The sequence below is a fragment of the Pteropus medius genome, unplaced genomic scaffold (assembly GCF_902729225.1).
Source record: "Pteropus medius unplaced genomic scaffold, Ma_sr-lr_union100, whole genome shotgun sequence".
NCBI classification, from domain to species: Eukaryota; Metazoa; Chordata; class Mammalia; order Chiroptera; family Pteropodidae; genus Pteropus; species Pteropus medius.
Genome location: NW_024352783.1, coordinates 9,386,414 through 9,400,839, shown reverse-complemented (window position 1 = coordinate 9,400,839; position 14,426 = coordinate 9,386,414). Strand labels below are relative to the sequence as shown.

The 14,426-nt window shown below is 42.4% G+C and overlaps 1 protein-coding gene and 1 pseudogene across 8 annotated transcripts in view; one reads left to right on the top strand and one right to left on the bottom strand.

Annotated features, from left to right (window-relative positions):
* The window catches only part of TOM1L2 (target of myb1 like 2 membrane trafficking protein), a 125,711-nt gene that overhangs the window by 94,175 nt on the left and 17,110 nt on the right, over nt 1-14,426 (bottom strand). The gene's annotated exons all lie outside the window — the stretch shown is intronic.
* LOC120589947 (uncharacterized) lies at nt 6,295-6,409 on the top strand (annotated as a pseudogene).

The window sequence follows — 14,426 nt, the reverse complement described above, 5'->3', positions numbered from 1 at the left end:
TTAACTCCAGATAATGTCTACACTTCTCACCCCGACTTTCAGGATGATTGTCAGTAATCAGCCCTCACTGCTACCTCCCCCTTGCCAGGTCCTCACACGGACATCCAGAGCCTGCAGTCTAGGTGCCTCATATACCTTTTCTCTAACATTCTCTCTTGCTAGCATGCCCCCACCTCCCTGATAAACTCCTGTAGGACTAGCTCAGATGTCATGTCCTCACTCTGCCCCAGCACAGCACACACCCCTGTTATCAGAACACCCTCACACTACACTCATTTGTGGGTCTACCTCCTGAGAAGAATGTGGGCTCTGGGGCAGTAAAGGCCACCCCTTACTGCTTTCCATTTACACAATGGGTGATAATATAAGGTGGCTATTATCACTATTGGTGACTTAAAAGATATGGGCCCTGAGCAGAAAGGCAGGGTGCCTGGCACAAAGCAGCTACTGGGAGAGGCTGCTCCATGAATGGACAGTTGAGGATGGCAGGATGCTGAGCAGAGGGCTCCTTTCTGACCTTGGCTGAGACAGCCTTACTGCAGTGCCCTTCATGTGTGTGAAAAGCCCATGGCTACAGGAGGCTTATTGAATGCCTAAAATGCTGTAACAGTTTCCTTCCAAAGGTTCCAGACAAATGGAAAATGATAATGACAGCTTGACGCTTCCCTTACTTCCATGGCTGCAAATCTAAAGAATATTTATGATCCATGGGATCAGAGATTTGGTGTATTAGAAACAAAGAAAGGTCACAAGATGAACTGATGCAGACCATCTGCTCCTGGGTGGGGAAAGAGATCCCATATTCAGTTATTCTCCCCAGTGCACCAGGCACCTGCTTCTCTCATGAAAATCTGAAGCCAACACGATTTTTATTTAACTTAGAATAAAACTGACATCTCCTACAAGGAGGGGTAAAAAACTGAACACAAATGTGCTGACTTGCAGGGAACTGAGGAACCTTCTGGCAGGGTAACAAGAGACCATACACAGGGCCCACAGCCCTCTCAGGAAAGGGCACTTGTGCTCTCCATAGTAAATTCTTAGCAACAAGGTTTAACGGAGAACAAATGCTTCAGGAGATGTTTGCATCATTGCAAATGGAGAAAAACTCAACAGGGGCTAGCGCTAGAGGAGCTTCCCTCCTCTTACATTTTTCATGGGCCTGATGCTCCTGCAATTCCCAACACCACGCTTCTGACATTACAGCAGATGCTGCCCGCTGCCGCTGCTGCCGCCACACTAATCCTTCATCCTCGGGGGCCAATGGAAATGTAGGATTTCCCATTAATCAGGGCTGTGGACACCAAAATAGCTCATCTGACCTTTGCAAATACCAAACAGTGGATTTAAAGCAGAAACTGGCAAAAGGTAATGCAGAATTCTTTAGCTTTCCTTTCAAAGATGATTTTATGTCATTAGCCAAGAAACAGACTGACTATAGGACCAACACAGTTAGAAATTGGGTAGAAACAGTCAAATTGGAAGTGAGGTAGCCACCAATGTTGCAACACACACGTTCCTTGATGAATTATTTAACATATATTAAAAATATATATGGCTCAGAAATCTGTTGGCATTGGATTGAAAACAACGTCAAACTGGGAACTAGCAGTTTTCTGAGAGAACACACGCACATCAAAATAAACATGGATTTCAATGCCTGACACCAGTTGGACTCCATCAGACAATAAAGAACTAATATTGCCACAAAGCACAGATCTGTTATTGGTGAGAATACAGACCCTCTTTTAGGAGCCCCACATTACAGCAGATTGAACTCATTAAGGTTCATCACATACACACCCATTTTCTCTCTATGTATAGGCCTGTAAATCTTAGTCAGTGGTTGATATTTTAGGAGCAAAAGTGACTGCTTAGTATTTCACAGAGAATTTCTTTGCATTGTTATAATTCAGTACCACCTGAAACTGGATCCCACGTAATCATCATGAAATGCAGTGCTCTGGGTGTTTTCCACTTAAAGTAATTACGGAAAACTTGAGGAACAGAGTAAAAAAGAAAAGCTGCTCACATAAGCCTGCCACCACCCTAATTCAATTCTTTAATAACCACTTTATTGAGATATAATTCACATAACATAAAATTCACTATTTTGAGGTGTACAATTTAGTGGGTTTTAGTATATTCACAGAATTGTGTAATCAATGACATTAATTCCAGAATGTTTCATCATCCCCAAAAGAAACCCTGTACCCATTAGCAGTCACTTCCCATTCATCCTAGGCCCCCACAACACTAATCTGCTTTCTCTCTATATAAATTGGCCTATCCTGGATATTTCATATAAATGGAATCATACAATATGTGCCCTTTTGTGTCTGGCTTCTTTTACTTACCATAATGTTTCACCTAATTCAATTTTTGTTTGTGCTTTGCTAGTTTTCCTTCCCATTTTGATTCTTATACATTTAAAGCATAATCCTTCGCTAACTTTTATAAAGTCAAGCCTGGGTTTTGCTGAACAATGAGTTATTGACCCTTAGCTGGCATTGTGGATCCAGGAGCTGAGGAGGCCTGTTTTGCTCTCTGAGAGCCTACCACGTTGGTTTAATTTTAACAGAAAGTACCTGCTGGTTAAGAAGACACCAAAGAGCACTACCAGCCTTCAGGATAACTACACAAAGCATCAAATACAATCTGCCACAGAATAGTAAAGAACTCAGGAACTCATAGGAAGAGCTAGGTGCCATCCATTGAGCTCTCTGTTTTGCAAATGTTATAAGCTAAATTATCTATGTCTCCCACCCCCACTCCATACCCACTAAATTCATATGTTGAATGTGACTGTTTGGAGATAGGCTCTTTAAAGGGGTGATTAAGTTAAAATGACTGGTGTCCTTATAAGAGGAGGAAATTTGGACATAACAAAGAGACTCCAGGGATGAATGCCAACTAAATTAGACCTTGTTAGGACATAGCAAGGTGGCCATCTACAAGCCAAGGTGAGGCCTCAAGAAAAACCAAACCTGATGACACCCTGATATTTGACTTGTAGCTTCCAGAACTATGAGAAAATAAATATTGTTGTTTAAGCCCCATAGTCTGGGGTATTCTATATGACAGCCATAGCAAACATCTCATTTAATGTCCCCAAATGTGCCTGAAAAAGTAGGATTCCCATTTAACATGAGGAAGCCTAGGCATATAAACAGGTTAACAGAACTGAGCATGAAACTGAAGTTAGTCTGATTTCAAAACTTTTGTTCTTTACAGAAAGTACACATGTTGAAATTTATTTTTAACTTTTCTGTAGCACCAGGGGTCAGACATTAAACAAAAATTTTTGTTCTATGCTTAGGAAGCCATATGTACTCTTCCCAGCATATATCTTCCAAATTCAAAATTCATTCATTTCAGAAATATCTTTAAGAGAGAAAAAAAACATTAAGTAAGTAAAGTGTTTTACATACATTATCCAATTTGAGCTACGAGGTATGTAGTAATCATAACTGAGGAAACTGAGGCTCAGAGACATTAAATGTCTCTATCACAACATTGTATTTGTCTTTCATTAAACTCCCTTGTCTAACAGTTTCATTTCGAAAGACCAACTGCATTAAATTTTATTCATCAACGTTTCATTGGGACTGGCAGTGTTGAGTACTTTGGATACCAAGATGAATGCACCCTAGTCCCTATCTTGGAGGAGATGTAGAGCCCAACAAGGAAAGGCGACAGTGTTCCAAGGAGCTTTGAGCAAATTAGAAAAAGGTGACCCTTTCTTCGAGTGAATCAGCATCAAGGCTGCTGAGCAGGCTGCAGTATACACCCTTTCTTGCTAAAGAGTGAGATCAGTAGAGTGGATAGAGAGCAAGAGGAGCCCTAGGGAGTATTTGGTTTTCTCTCCCCTCACTGGTCACCTCGCCTTGCTCACACAACCTCCCTGCCATGCCTCTCTAGCCCCAAACCAGCCAGGCCATGAGGTATGGGCATGATGACTCTGGGGAGGAGTTGGCGTACAGACCCAGGCCTCTTCACAGTGGGTAGTGGGCAAAATGAAAAAGTGGCAGTGCCAAGTAGGGGTTGAAATGCCAGAAGGGGCCACATGAGGAGGGGACTGTCCCAAAGACCAGGTGAATAGGGAGCTGGAGCCGGAAAGCCAAAGCAGGTAGAAGCCAAGGAATATCAGGGCCCCAGAGCATCTATAGAGGACCTGGCTTTAACAGTGTCACGAACCCTCCATAGGGGCTTCATGTCATTCATTTCTCATCCAGATGACTTTCTACCCCAGACAGCTGCTCTTACCACATGCCACTGAGGGGCCCCACATCCACCTCTTCGCAGTGCTAGGTGCTGCTCTAGAGTGGGGAGTGGCAGTTGTTGAACGCCTGCCAGGAAGTCTGAGTTCTCCAGCAACATTTCTGAGCATCTAGCACAGGAGAACAGAGGGCTTGGTGAATAGCACATCCCCAGGCGTCAGTTCTGATAAGAATCTTCCCCAGCCCCCAGGAGCTTCTGATTGAGCTGGAAGAATAAACACTACAAAGCACCCCTTCCCACAGCTTAGAGTCTCACAGGATACACACACACACACACACATGCACACACGCACACATACATACACACACACCTACTCCACCATCTAATCTGTGCCGGGATGGCTATATGGAAAAAGTTCCCAGGGAATAAACTGGGACACCTGGGGTGAGGACAGTAGTGGCTCTGATCAGAGGACATGTCTCAGTAAGTTTGGCATTTGAGCCTTGCCTCACAGGAGAAGCAGAATCTAACCACATGAGCAAGAGAAGCAGAAGAAAGAGCCATCGTGGTGAAGGCAAGGCCAGAAGGAAAGGCCCAGAGGCAGGTGGTATGCCCCAAAAAGGAGCACAGTCCAGGGTGACCAGAAGCTATAAGAGTACTTACCAAAGAGTGGGCTGTGGACCACCAGCGGGTGGCCTTAGGTGGGCCAGGGAAGTAGTGTTCAGTAACACTGAATCAGTTCTCTTGAGGTTCTCCTGCTTCTTCCCCAGTATGGTCATTCAACACTATGAATGTTATTCTAACAAGGGTGTAGGCCTCGGCCAGGGGTTTTGAGAAGGCAACAGGATCCAGCTAGAATAATCTTGTTTTGATTTTACTGCATTTATTATTTTTATTAGCTTTATGTTACTTTAGATTAATGCCAAGTGAAACTGATTTTCAATTTATAGTAGTGATAAAGGTCCTTTAAAAGTGAATTTGCTCAAGTAAAAAAAGTGAGTCGATATAAAGAAAATGTTTTATAAATAACAGTATAGGTGGCTCGTGGACATATCAAAATCATGAATGTGGTCTCCAAGAGCGAACGGAAACAGCGATATCTGGGAAACCCAGGCCAGAGCCTAGGTGGGCAGGGAAGAGAAGGAGAAGAAACTGCAGTTTCTTCTTCCAGGTGGCCAATGGGCCCAGGAGGCTCACCAGGAAGAGGCACTAGTCTATCTTCACCTCTAAGGGGAGGATTTCTGGGATGCTACCTCAGGGATCTGCTTGGAGCCAACCTATGAGCAAGGGTAGCAGCTTTGATGTGGGAAAAACCTGGGTTCAAGTCTTGACTCTGCCACTTCCTCCCTGGCACGCGACTCAGTCTCACTGTAAGTTAGAGAAAATAATACCACTGCCTGGGGCTGCTGCAAGAGGAATGACCATCAACCCTCAATAAATGGCAGTTTCCTTCTCATCCACTCCTTTTCCAGCTCTCTGGTAGGGAACTGAATCTGAAATCCAGTCTCTAAGAATGCTCATCAGATTTGAGGGAACAGAACTGTACTCCTTTGTTCTGACCCTATTTAATGGATGTACAAAATGCCTGCTCTCAGTTTATATCACTGGGTTAGAGACAAGGAGGGAGACCCTGTGGATTCTCAAGGCTAGCAAGTCACCAGTAACATGCAGGGAGTGTGAGTTTAAGCATCAAAGGTTGCTATCCTGGAGCAACAATAGAAAGATGTGGTTCACTCGCAGCTGGCAGGCAGATGGGAAAAAGAAATGAGGCACTTATATATTTCATATGAAAGGAAATGGTTGCCGAAAAGGTTCTTAGGCAAAAAGCTTTCAACAGGAAAAGTAAAGGTCCTATCTGGCCTGATACAGAGCAGGGGGAGGCCAAAGATACAGGAGGAAAAGTACATCTCTGAAGCTCCACCGGTGGGCATTGTCTACTCTGCATTTCCACAGGACCGTGGTGCTCAAGTCAAAAAAGCAAGTTATGGACATGGCTCCATAGTGTAGCAGTTAGTATGTCTGCTTTACATGCAGAAGGTTCTGGGTTTGTGCCCCAGTGGAGTACAGTCCATGGTCTACGGCCATGCCACCCTAACAAGCCCGATGTCTGATCTTGGAAGCTAAGCAGGGTCGGGCCTGGTTAGTACTTGGTTGGGGGACCACCTAGGAAGACCAGGTGCTGTAGGCATAAATAATAATAAATAAATAAATAAGTGAGTTATCAGTTTTATGTTACTTTAGATTAATGCCAAGTGAAACTAGTTTTCAATTTATAGTAGTGACACAAGTACTTTAGGAAGTTAGCCAAAAGCAGCAAGCTTTAATCCACAGGTCTCAAAGATGGTTTCCCATTAGGGAACATAGATTGCTACCAACCAAATGCCTTTTCCTCCTTAGATGTGCAGAAATGTAAAAAAGACAGCTAACACTGATGAGGGTGCATGGAAAACGGGTACTCTTGGGATCTGCTGGCGAGAGTCTAATGCAGGACCCCCTCTTAGAAGGCAATTTGGAAGTCTCTATAAAAGTTTTAGATGCTCCTATAGTCTGACCCAAGTTTTTACTTCTAGGAATCTAAACCATAGAAATGTATAAGTGTACAAAGATATATTGCCACAGCATTGTTTATGAGGACAACAAGCAAATAAGCAAAACCCCACTGTCACCCAGTAAGAGAATGGCTATATAATTGCATATCCACTTGGTGGAATGCTATGCACAATGAGGTAGATTAAAATATGCTGCCATGGAAAGATCTCCAAAATATACAGTGGCATGACAAAAGCCAGTTGTAAAATGAAACTTATAGTAGGCTCCCATTATACAAAAGAAACTTCATGGAACAAAGACCACACACTAAGCAGCTGTTGGGGTTACCTCTGAGGAGCTAAGAGTGGGGTGGCAGTGTGTATGGCGGGTAGGAAAGTAAAGACTAGAACTTTATATAAAATATATTTCTATACTGTCTCATTTTTAAAAACAATGTATACATTTGTTATTTTCACTTTATATACTTATCTAATTTTAAAAAGAATGGGTATATTGTCAATACCAATTCACTGAAAGGCAAACAGTTGGCACAGAAGACCATAAAAAGGTAGCATCTAAGGTAGAGGAACCCTGGAGTACAATGATTTGAATGCTGGCCCTGCTGTGAGAAGGCCCCTTTGCCACCCAAAGGTGCTGCTTCTTCCTCTGCTCACCTACAAGAAGGCTGAGAGGGTGTGTGCACCCTTCTCAAAAGCAGCTTTCTGATCACCCTGATGAGGCTTCTGGGAGGCCAGACTCTAAAGGCTGGTACCCTTTCATTTACCCGCCTCCATCATGTTCCTTGGTGGAGCTCTGAAGCACAAATCATTTCATACCCTAAGTCTATCAAGTTTTTTTTTTCTTTTTACAGTTTTATTGAAATATAATAGATAATTATTCATATTTAGGTTGTACAATTTAATGAGTTTTTTTCAATTATAGCTGGCATACAATATTAGTTTTAGTTGTACAGCATAATAATTAGAGATCTATATAACTCACAAAATGATCACCCCACTAAATCTAGTACCCCTTCCCCTTTACATATTGATAACAATATTGTAGGCTATTTTCCTTATGCTATACTTTATATCTCTATGACTATTTTGTAACTATCCATTTGTACTTCTTAATCCCTTTGCCCTTTTTCACTGTCCCCACAATCACCCTCCCATCTAGTAGCCCTCAAAATATCCTCTGTATCTAGAAGTTTGTTTCTGTCTTTATTGTTGTTATTTTGTTCTTTAGATTCCACATATACATGAAAATATGTAGTATTTGTCTTTCTCTATCTGACTTACTCCATTCAGCGCAATACCCTCTAGATCCATCAAGGCAATATCTTTTCTCATCCCCTTCCTTTTAGTCTGTGTGTTTCTTTTAATCTGAAGTGAGTCTCTTGTAGGCAACATATGTAGGGGGTCTTTTTTTCTTATCCACTCTACCTTTTAGATGGAGCACTTAATTCTTTTCCATTTGAGGTACTTGTTTATATGTAGTTATTACCATTCTTTATTCATGTTTTTGATACATGTTTTTCTTCTCAAAGAAGTTGCTCCAACATTTTCTGTAATACTGGTTTGGTGTTGATAAATTCCTTTAGCTTTTTTATTTGTCTGGGGAGCTCTTTATCTGTCCTTTGACTCTAAATGATAGCTTTGCCGGATAAAGTATTCTTGGTTATAGATCCTGGGTTTTCATCACATTGAATATTTTGTGCCAAGCCCTTCTGTCCTGCATAGTTTCTTTTGAGCAATCAGCTGCCAGTCTTATGGGTGCTTCCTTGTAGATAACTAACTGCTTTTCTCTTGCTGCTTTTAAGATTCTCTCTTTATATTTAACCTTTGGCATTTTAATTATGATGTGTCTTGGTGTGGGCCTCTTAAGGTTCATCTTTTTGGGGACTCTCTGAGCTTCCTGGGATTGTATGTCTATTTCCTCACCAAGTTAGCGAAGTTTTTTTTCATCATTATTTCTTCAAATAGATTTTCAACTTCTTGTTCTCCCTCTTCTCCTTCAGGTACCCCTATGACTTTGTTACATTTAATTTTGTCCCACAGACTACTTAAATTATCATATTCTTGGATTCTTTTTTCTTGCTGTTCTGATTGGGTGTCTTTGGCTTCCCCATCTTTTATATTGGTAGTTCGATCCTCTTCTTAATCCACTCTGTTGAGTCCCTCTAATATACTCTTCATCTCAGATAACATACTCTTCATTCTGACTGGTTCTCTTTTATAATTTCCATTTCCATTTGTACATTTTTTATCTCTTTGTTAAAGTTCTCACTGAGTTCATCTACACTTCCCCTAAATTCATTGAGCATCCTTATAACCAGTGTTTTGAACTCTGCGTCTGTTAGACTGCTTGACTCCATTATTCCTGGATCTCTGTTCTGTTCTTTCATATGGGTTCTGCTTCTCTGCCTTCCCATTTTAACTGCCTTTCTGTGTCTGTTTCTATGAACTAAGCAAAGCTCCTAAGTCTCCCAGTCTTATTAGTGTGTCCAGTAACACAGTCCAAAGCGGGGTTCAGCTGCAGGCCAAGTTTAACCCTAGCCTGCGCCCCTCCAGGGCCACCTGCTAAGATTCAGCAAGCAATCCCAAATGCTGTGCTTATAGTTGCCTCATGAGGTCACACCAGAAACCGAGGCCAGCTGCCACCAGTGTGGGTCTTGGAGCTGGTTGGCAAGGGCCACAGCATTCGCTGAGGCACAACTGTATGTGGCTTTGGTAGAGCCACAAGTTGAGGAAGGCAGAGTTTCAGGGAATCCTCTGGGTGAAGTGACCTCTGTTATCCGGTTTGACAATGTCTCAGCTATAGTGGCGCTGTGCCTGCACACTGGGAGTGGGGAGGGCTCAACAGAGGAACAATGGATAACACCAGCACTTCTGCCTGGGAGAAATCTTTGCCTCTGGCCCTCGCTCTGACAATTCAGTGTGCCCAGTAAGTCCCTGGTGCCCCCTAGCAGCCGACCTGGTGCAGGTGCTTAGAGCAAGCGAGTCTGTCACCGCGAAAGTCTGGTAGTGGACATGGCCCCTTTAAGAGGAATGTCAACAGCTGTCATAGCCTCTGTCCTACCTAGCCCCTCGAGACCAGGCAGCCTCATACCTTCGCTCCTTCTTATCTCCTACTGTTGTAGGGTAATTTCTTATTTTTCTCCCCAGTTATAGGGCTTCTGTTCATCCAGACCCCAAGTGACTCTGCTTGCTATTCGCTCTGTTTCCATCACAACTTTGATGTAGTCACAAGAGGAGATGAACAAAGCCTCAATCATCCATGCCATTTTGCCCAGTCTCCTAAGCCTATCAAGTTTGAAACTGAAGACTCTTTGGGACATTCTCTCAAACAAGAATACACATTTGATAAAGTTCAAAGACCAGCTGAAAGGCTTGTTACCTCCAACTCCCTTCTCTCTCTTTCTGGCCAACTCGTACTCATCCTTCAAAACCAGGTCCAGGCAGCGTCTCTCAGGAATCTTCTTTCTGCTTTCCTCTGAGTCTCTTTCATGACCCCATCTATCACAGGACTTACCCTGGGCACTATAATGATGTGTTTATTTCCCTCTATGTGGAAACTCCTTGAGGGTGGTGATTGTGTCTTACATATTCCCAACACCAAGAAGGGAAGGTTGGGGGGCGCTATCCTGCCTTCCCCCATCATACTACAACCTTCCTGATTGTACCCAGGGTTGTGAGCTGCCCCTAAGACAGAAGATGTTGCCTGGAGAGCATCTATTTACTAAGGGGTAAGAATGCCACCAGCCCAATTAAGGGCTATAATTTCTGCTATGTCACTTAGCCACAAGTGACCCCTCAAGTCTCTCTGTTCTATCACTGCCTCTAAATCTATAAGGCTAGGTGGCCACCCTCCCTCCCAACAAAGCAATTTTATATAACAACAACCATATAGCATCACCTAGCAAATATGAAATGCTGAAAAATGAACATATTTGCCATAATACTGATGCTCTGCCTTCCTCCGCTTAATAACACGGCCCCCAAAAGTATGTAAACATCTCATACCCATTAGGATGACTACAATCAATAAAATAGTGTCAGTGAGGGTCTGGAGAAATTGGAACCACTGCTGCTGAGAATATAAAATGGTGCTGTCACTATGGAAAACAGTATGGAGGCTCCTCAAAATAAATAAAAATAGAACTACCATATGATCCAGCAAATCCACTTCTTAGTATACACCCAAAACAATCTAAAATGGGGACACAAACAGATATTTGTACACTCATGTTCATAGCAGCATTATTCACAATAGCCAAAAGGTGGAAGCAACCCAAATGTCTAAAGATGGATGAATGAATAAACAAAATGTGATATATCCATACAGTGGAATATTATTCAGAATTAAAAAAGGAAATTCTGATACGTGCTCCAACATGGGTGAATCTTGTAGACATTATGCCAAGTGAAATGAGCCAGTAACAAAAGGACAAATACTATACAATATTATATAAGGTACTTAGAGTAGTCAAATTCATAGAGACAGAAATAGAATGGTGGTTGCCAGGGGTGGGGGAGGGGAACAGGACGTTGTTTAATGAGTACCAAATTTCAGGTTTGCAAGATGAATAAAGTTCTGGATATGTATGGTGGTCTTGGTTGCACAACACTGTGAATGCACTTAATGCCATTTAAAAATAGTTAAGATGGTAAATTGTGTATATTTTACTATATTTTTTTAAGTACGTAGAGAGTTGTTCTGTACCTTGAGAGTGAGTGAGTTAATCAGGAAACAGAGATTTGGTTTCAAAAGTCTTTCTGAAAATTGCTGGAGATAAGCAGGAAGACTTTGAGGTCATGTTCCCTGGCCCTAGGATAATAGAGAACCACAGTGCTTCCTCCAAAGGAGCTCAGCCATCCACTTTAGATGCAGAGAACAAACAAGGACCCTCATGGAGGCAGAGCCCTTGAATCCCCTGGCTTTGACTTAGGAAGAAAGTTGCACCGGCTAACACATATACAGATAGAGTACAGAGACAGACAATACCTAATTCACTGACCTACCCCAGCCCCACTCAACACCACAGGGGGCCAGGTGGAGTGGTAGGAAGCATAAGCTGTGTTGTGTACCTCAGTGGCTTTTACTCTTGCTGGTTGTGTGATTATGAGAAAGTCACAACAGGTAAAAATGCTCAGCTCACAAGGTCAAGGGGATTAAATAAGATAGAACCTTAAAAAGATCCAGCACCATTCCTGGCCCATGCAGGAACTCCATAAATGTCAGTTCCCTTCCCCCTTCCTTCTACTCCATACAAGGATGCCTCCCTCTGGGCCCTGCACACTTAGCTCCTCTCAAGGCAGACACTGAATTCAAAAATTCCACCACACCTTACATGGTACATTGAAATAAAGAGGCAGATCATTATTAAATACATATAAAATATAAGTGCCACTGTAGTTCAGGGGCTTCTGGGCCAAATTGTGTCAGTGGGAGGATCTAAGCTAGGTGTTGAAGGATATATAAACCATGAGCAAGGGAGAAGTAGGAGTGCCATGCAGGGGGAAAGAATATGATGAGCACAAGTAAAGAAGGAGTGGGAATGGCAGAGCCCATGCAGAGTCCTATTAAAGAGTGGATAGGAAGAAGCCCACTCAGTGAGGGCTTAAACACCGGGCTATGTTTATAATTCATTCTGAAGGAGATGGGGAGTTCTGAGAGATATGTCTGAAATTTGAGTGGCCACAGTGTAGAAAAGGAGGGAGCACAGAAGGAAAGAGACCAGTTGAGAGGTACTTACAATGGCCCAGGTATGACCAAAGCTAGGCCAAGTTAGAGGAGGTGAAAATTAAGAAGAGGAAACAAAGACTCAAGACATTATGAAGAAAAACAAACAAAACCCCTCCCACAGACACTAAGCTCCATAGTCAAGAGAGGCCACAGAACCTACATGCACAGTCTGGCTCCTCCATCTATCTGCTCAGCCCCTGGATTTCATACCTCCCTTACTTTTGCTTGCTCCCTAGAACAATCTGCCTTTATGTTCAAAAGTATTTATGAAATTGAAATGAATGTATCTCATGGGCACCTTGTAAGAAACATGCCATTACAAATGACATTTTTGGGTGTCGGGAGTTCTTCTTTTTCATCTGCTGGTGGGTCCAATTTGCCCAGTTGACAAGTGAGAAAACTGTGACATCAACAATTATAGAAACAAATCCAAACTAGTCTCTAGAAATCAAGCTGTTCTCTCCATCTCACTCAGCACACAATATGGTGGCCCACTGGCAGTGCAGGAGAACCAGCAGGACCCCAAACCACATGACCTTTCAAGATGGCATGTGGAGAAAATAATATATATGATTTCTCAGAATGTGGGGAAGAAAGCAGAAAACTCTTCAAAATACTGCTGGGACTCAACACAAACGAGCACCTATGGTATGACTCCACGAACAGGAACTTCTAGAACAGGCAAAACTAACCAGTGATAGAGTTAGAATCAGTGTGTTACCTCCGCAAGGGGTGTGTTATAGGGTAGGAATGACTAGGAAAGAACTTTCTAGGGTGATGGTGAAAGTCTGTATCTTGATATGGGTATAGATTACAACTGAGGATGCATTTGTCAGAACTATAACAAAATTTATGCATTTCCTAATTATAATTCACAAGTAAATTATACCTCAACAAAAAATATTAGAATATATAGAAATCTCTCTCTACACACACACACACACACACACACACACACACACACACACATCACTGTCAAACTGGATTCAAAAGAAAGCAGAATCTCCTATGGAGGCTAAAGATTTTAAGAAAAACTAAAAGCCACTTTGATCCAGGACTTAAGCTTAAGGGTGAAAATGAACTTAGAGACCTTGTTATTCAATCCATGTTCTTCAAATGAGTAAACAGGTAGGAGGTGACCGACCCAAAGTCACAGAGCAAATCAGCAGCAGAGCAATGACCTCCCAAGTCCTAGCCTGGGATTAGTTTCTCTGTTCTGGATCAGTGCCAGAAAAAGCAGATAAAACAGAAGACCAAAACTGATTTTATGAACTAATTTCATTTTAATAATCAAACATGGAGCTAAATAATCACCCCCACCAAGCCAGGTCTAAATCAGGAGATTATATATAAAAGCATTTACCTTCATGAGTCTGAGTCAAGAATAGCCCCTCCAATGAATGGCAGACTTACTACTACTTTGCTTAGCCTTCCTGCCCTTATACAAATATCCAAATTACTGGCAAGGGCCAGTTAAAAAACATGTGGGAGTCATAACTTGGGTTCTTTCCCCAGTTTTACTGGGCTCACTGTGCAAAGTTGGCAAGTCACCTACTGTGATATGATAAGAAATAAATATTTGATCTTTGTTCTGGATTCCTGGCATGTAGCTCCTAAAATCCTTGGAATCTCCAGGTGATAAGTGTCTTTTGTATGATAATGACATAACTAGGGGTGGGACAGTGTCTAGATAGCTTCAGGATGGTGGGTGAGGGTGGAGTGGGGCGGGGGCTGGTTATCAGAAAGACCAAAGCATTAGAGGATTGGGAACTTTTAGCCCACCCCCAACCTCCAACCTCTAGGTGAAGAGAGGGGATGGCAGCTGAGTTAGTCATCAATAGTCAATGACTTAATCAATTATGCCTACATATTGAGAACTGCATTCTGAGAACTGCCTAGTTAGTGAACACTTTGAGGTGCTGGGAGGA